This window comes from Tupaia chinensis, unplaced genomic scaffold (genome assembly GCF_000334495.1).
Source record: "Tupaia chinensis unplaced genomic scaffold, TupChi_1.0 Scaffold149501_1, whole genome shotgun sequence".
Taxonomy (NCBI): Eukaryota; Metazoa; Chordata; class Mammalia; order Scandentia; family Tupaiidae; genus Tupaia; species Tupaia belangeri.
In genome coordinates this window covers 3,728,002-3,734,321 of record NW_006209345.1, presented here as the reverse complement: position 1 = coordinate 3,734,321, position 6,320 = coordinate 3,728,002, and positions in this window count along the sequence as shown.

Sequence of the window (6,320 nt, the reverse complement as noted above, 5' to 3'; positions counted from 1 at the left end):
ACTCCCATATGCCTGAAATAAAATTTGGCAGCACCTGCTTAATCCTAGCTCCTCAGGAAGTCTTTGGGGTGCCTTGATCAAATTGCCCTGGAGTATGAGTTGTAATGGGAATCCTACAGTACCAGAGCCAAAAGAGAGGAGATTTTTAAAAAACATTACTGTTTTTTTTTTAATTGTTTTATTTTATTTTATTCATTGTCATTATTATAGTGGTTTTATTATTTTTTTTTTTATTGAAGTTGACCAGAGAGAGACAGAAAAAGAGAAGGAAATTGAGAAAGCAAGCTGCCAGGCCTGGGACTCAACCCACATTCAGCCATGTGGGAGTCCAGCCACCTTAACCACCACACCACCTGCTGACCCCAAAGAGAGTAGATTTTGTGCACATCTTTGGAGCAGTAGAGATTTTTAGGTCAGTTTTCTTTCTTTCTTTCTTTCTTTTTTTTTTTTTTTAAAGAATGATTATTATTTTATTGAACTTTATTTTTTACTTATTTATTTTAATTTGACCAGAGAGGGACAGAGTGAGAGTAAGTGAGTCAGAGAGAAAGAGAGAGAAAGAAAGAGAGAGAAGGGGGAATGAGAAAGTAAGCCACCAGGTCCAGGACTTGAACCACAGTCAGCCATGTGGGAGTCCAGTACCCTTAACCACCACACCACCTGCCAGCCCCTTTAGGTCACTTTTCTGTATCTTAGCCTTATTTACTTGTGACATAGCTAGTCATTACAACTTTCACTAGCATCTGCAACTTCTGCTGGTTCAGAAACTAGACTCTGGACTCCATGACCTTGTTTGAATTCTGGGCCATCACTTTCTAATTTTATGACCTTGGACAGGATATTTAACGTCTCTAAACCTGAATTTCCTCATCTGTAAATAGGGGATAATTTTACAGAAGAAAATTGTGGTGAGAAATAGTGTATGTCAGGTACATGGCACCTGGTGCCAGATAAATGCTTGATAAAATTAGTTATTGCTATAATTTTACTCATTTTGTATGTAGGCAAATCTTCCCTTAAGTAAAACATTATGTATAACAAACTAGATTTGCATAAAGGGTGACTAGAAGAGATTATTTATATTACAAAAAGATCCTTCAGTTTATGAAAGAACTGATCACAGGTTCTTTTTAACAGTTCACTTTCCAGTAAGTTTAAAAATAATTCAATTCATCCAAAACTTGGTTTATACAATGACAAACAGCTAGTGTACAAAGCATAGGCCATCCCTAGTACAATCATTCAGGCCAGGTCTGAACCATTGTGACAAGTTAACAATAACAATCCTGGGTATTCTCATGCCCCTTTATTAAGGGATTACATGATTCTTTGTGGTTTCAAAGGGCAAATCTGGGACCAATGGGTGGAAGAAATAGGATGGGGAGGGGAGGGTAGAGAAGGGAAGATTTTAGCTTGATATAATGAAAAACTCTCTATCAAACCACTGCTGTCCAAAGCTGGATTGGGTTGCCTTTGAGATAGCAAATTTCCCAACCTAAGATATACAGGCGAAAGCTAGGTATCAACATATTGTGACTGTTGAAAGACTACTGCATAAAATAGGTCAGTGTTTCCCAACACTAAATACACTATGCAAAGTGAACCAATCTTTACCTTGGATCCCAGGAAGAGGTAGACAAAGGAGGTAGGATACAGGTGGGGATAAAGACAGTGAGTTGGGAAAAAATGTTGCTTTAATGACTGGGAAAGACTGGATTACATGACCTCTAAGATTTCTTTAAATTTAAAGACTCTAAAACTCTTAAATCATTTTAACTATATTCCTGGGAGAATTTTCCTATTTTAGGTGTAGAAAACTAGAACATTACCCTAAAGTAAATGGTGAAAGGGAAAAAGAATTCAGACATCCTGACCCTTTTAAACTTTTGATCCCACTGCCTCTTTTCAACTGGCAAAAATGAAAGATGGAGAAACAGAAGAGATAAGTGATCCTAAAACCAGACAGATAAAAATCCTTTAGAGCTGAACTAAAGTCCCAGGTCACCAACTTTAAAAACTCTGTACACCATCATTCCTGGTAAAAAGTATTTCAGAGTACTATAATCATGTAAGATGGAACCAAGACTGAACATGTATAGCCAATGTCCTCTTTGATGAGACTCTTGGAAGAAGAATCTTTGCCTCAATTATCCTATTTGTCTTTTAAATAAAGTTGGTTATCTGGTCTTTAAATTAATAGGTTTACTTTGCCATATGTGACAAAATCATACTGCTATTTCCATTCCCAAGGCCTCTGGGCCGCAAAGAATACTTCCCTTTTGGTGGACATTAGCTGGCAGGACAAATCCAGCCCTGCTTAAAGAGAGGTAAAGAACTAGTTACAGAAGGAAGAACCACTTTGTGATATAGATTTTATTGGTTAAATAGGCAGAGGAGAAATTGGATACTAGCAGGAAAAGAATGAATATCCTAGGCTGACCCAACATCTGCTACTGGTAGATTAGAAATCAGATACTGTGGAAAAGGTATCTCAGCCAGGAAAAATAGGAAGTTTCTCAGAATCAGTCAGTCAATCTAAGGGGTGGAAGAAAAGAATGGGGACAAAGAAGAAAATAGTTACACAAACTTTGGTCTTTGTCCTGGGGAAAGAATCTTTCCTTTGCCTAATCTTAGAAAGTGGAAGAACAGATGCTGGAGTCCAAGAATTGGCACAAAAATAAGTGCTAACTATAGCCTATAGTGCCCCATAACCTACCATTCCTCTGTGAGAACATCCCTGTTTGACCCCTGATAGGAAAGCAGAGGGAGGTGAGTGGTGACGCTGCCCCAGATTCAGTGCTCCAGGTGGAGAAGGCCTCAAGAAGGTGAAGGGATGAGCTAATCTGAGCTTCATGGCCCCATTTCCAAGGATGTGATTAGTGGAGAGACACCTGGGACCTGCTCCATTTCAGGAAACCCGGTTATGGGAACTGATGGGGGACAGACTTTGCTCAGGACCCGAGAGAAGCAGTTAACTCTTTCCTATTGTCTGTATAGGAAACAATTTCTTTTAATAGTTTATTCTTTCCCAGGGGAGAAACTCTTCAAGTGGACTTCATTTTCTACCAGCCTGGTAAGGGGGACTTAAGGGATAATTTCCACCTATGTTCCTAGGGTCAACCTCTTCAGGGCATTTGAATGCTCTGAGGAAGCCTGAGGACACGGTAGGACCTAAGAAGTTTCGAGGAAATGAGCTACACAGAGAGGACACATTTAAAAGGGAACAAGAGCTCGAAAGTCTCTAAAATGCCATTGTTTATCTGGCAGTGTTCCCTAGGATGTTGTGGTTCCTCTCAAACCCTGGGGTTTGGGTCAGAATCAACCCGGGGCTCTTCAGATGTCTCTTCTAGCCAGACAAGGAATTTCTTCTCAGAATGGACAGGATATCTGAAAAGGACATGAAACAGTAATTGAAATCCTGAGGTAAATAAAGGAATGAAAACAGTGCCAATATGTTACCAAATCTACAGACTGGGGCAAAGTGGCCCCCTGAAAATTGCCAATAGGACCCTGAAGACCAGGGCTGAAAATATCCAGAGCCATATACAGAGGCTCCTTGGTTCATCTGACTGACTGAGGTGACCATGGGCCGGCCATTTAATTTCTTGGGCCCTCACATGTCTATTGAGGATAACTGATAACCTTTCACTCTGACTCTGAGAATGGGGCCTGAATAAAAAACGTTTTAATAATGTGGAGTCCAATAACATATTATTACTAGACTCCAAATAGGATAGGAGAACATATCTATGGGTGAGAGGAGGATTGGGAACCACGGTTCATTCAAGTTTTAGTGTGTGGAAGGTGAGGGTATCTGAAATCATTGGCTCCTTGGCTTTCATTATTATTATTCATGAGAGAGTGTGTGCATGTGTGTGTGAGAGGGGGGCACACCTGTGATGCATGATCACACCACAATCCCCTTCCCACAGCCCTCCAGTTTGGCAAGATCTTGGGCATATGTGTACCTGGTTAGTCTTCAGATTGACTGAGGAGCTGAACCCATGGTCAGTCATGTGGCTTCCAGTACTACAGGTCAGAACACTACCAACTGGGCCACTGAGCAAGGGCCCTCCTTGACTTTGGCAAAGAGGGTTGGCATCTCATGCTAATGTTAGTGTTTCCATACTACAGAACAGTTGAGCAACTAGGCAGGTCACATCCAGGTGAGAGATGCAGTGGGTAGCTGTGAGGGAGTGGAAAGTGGGGTTAAGAGAGTTGTTTCAGATTTTGGCTCTCACATTTACAGACTGAATGTCATGGAACCTCTTCTTGGATCCTTGTTTTCATCATTTATAAAATGAGGATAACACCTCCCTCGAGAGGGAAGATTACTCGAGAGGGAAGATTACTTAAGATAAATTAAAAAAAAGTAAAGAATGCTTAGCATAAAACATAAAAATCAATAAAAAAATTTAAAATAAAAGAATGCTTAGCATAGAGTCAATGCTCACCAAACAACAAGTCTGCATCAAATCCTGCCAGACTGAAAAGATTTGTTATGGAAATTCTGAAGGCAGGTTCTAACATCGAAAGCTTCCTTCTTTACTTCTGCCTATACCTGGTAGGTAGGGCACCTGTGTTCCTGGCTACCTCTGTTGGGCCTCCCTGCCTCCAGGATGCTGTTGAGTGTATCACTGCACTTTCATCCCTGAGATGCTCCAAGGACAAGGGCTGGAAGACAGGATGACCAACTCACCTGAACTTCTTTGCCACTGGCAAGTGTTCCTCCACCCTTCATTCCCTATGCCATTCTCAAGGTGGGACATTTTCTGCTGAGTCAACATTCTCACAGAAAATATCTTAAAGAACCATCCTCAGTACTTTGGTTTCTCACACATCAGTGAAGACAATTCTCTTACAAGATGTATATGAGAGTGAGAACACTTCATGCAGGACCGGCAGTTGGTGTAATGGCTATGTCGCTGGATTCCCATGTAGTTGACTGCGGTTCAAGTCCTGGACCTGGTGGCTTAAACTCACACTGGGTGCATATGTGTGCGTGCCCAAGATTCCGAGAAGGGATTGCGGCGTGACCATTTCCCCTGGGGGGTGATTTCTCGCTTTCTGTCTGTCTCTCTCTGCCTCTCGGGCAGGTGCACATGCCCTATAGCAAAAAACCTCTCCAAAACCAAAACCAAACCAAACCAAAAAACACAAACAAACAAAAACTTCATGCAAAGAGCCAGTGGTGTATGACAAAAACAGACATTCAATAATGTTAGTTCTTTGCCCTTTGGCCACTCCTCTCCCTAAACGGGGGTTGGGGAGAGAGAGGAAGGGAGAGACTAGTCATTTGCCAAATGCCAGCTCTCTTACCAAATGTGACTGTTGTGATAAATTTTCCAGAAATAAAAGCTGCCTTTCTCCAAGAGGTCTACCTGTGAGCAGCTGAGGAGAGGAGGGACAACAGCGTTCAGCAGACTCAAGAAGGGTATGAATCAGTGCTCAACAGACATGTTTTTTGGAGTAGCACCAAGGTTGTCCACTGGGCAGGCACTCTGCCAGCTCCCCAGTTTGTTCTGCCCAATTCTGGCTTCTTAGAGCTGGGTGGAAGAATTTTCCCTGAAGGAAAGCAGCCAACACCCTGTCCCACCCTTCTCCTTGGGCAATTGTCAGGTAGGAATCTCTCTCACCAGACTTTTTTTTTTTGGCTGCCCAATGAACCAGTTACCAGAACATCAGTGGTTATAGTTTCAAGCCCCTCTCAGCAAGCCTTTCCTGGTACCTGCAGATTTCTGCTGGAGTCTATAGAAAAACCTTCCTTTCTTCCTGGAAAACTCCAGCGTTTCTGTCAGCTGGAGCCTAGGCAAGACAGCTCTTGCAGTTGGCACATTTAGTGCCAAGTCAGAAGGAGGTGAGGGGCCTTGATGGGGTGAGAAAGGCTTCAGGCCCCGCCTAGGGGCTGGGGGTCTGAGTCCCCTGGAATAGGCTGGAGAGATTTCTGGAACGGGTTACCAGACAAAATACAGTTTTGAATTTCAGGCTAATGAATGATTTTTTAGTTTGTGTCCCAAATATTGTCTGAGATATACATATTTAAAAATATTGTTATCTAAAACTCAATTTCAACTGGCAGAACTGTATTTTTTCTGCGAAATCTTGGAGCCTAAGGTTGGCTGGCTAGAGCACTGGGGGCAGCCACTGAAGAAAGGGGAGTCAGGGTCAAAAACCACTTCGGGAATCCCGCACCAGGCACCAGTGGCTTCTTCCAGCTGAAGGAAGGATCCTGGAAGGCACTGAAGACGCTTTGAAAAGCTCAGTGCCACATCTCGGCGAGACTGTGGGAAAGTCTCTTCATGAGGAGCCGCGGCTTGGCC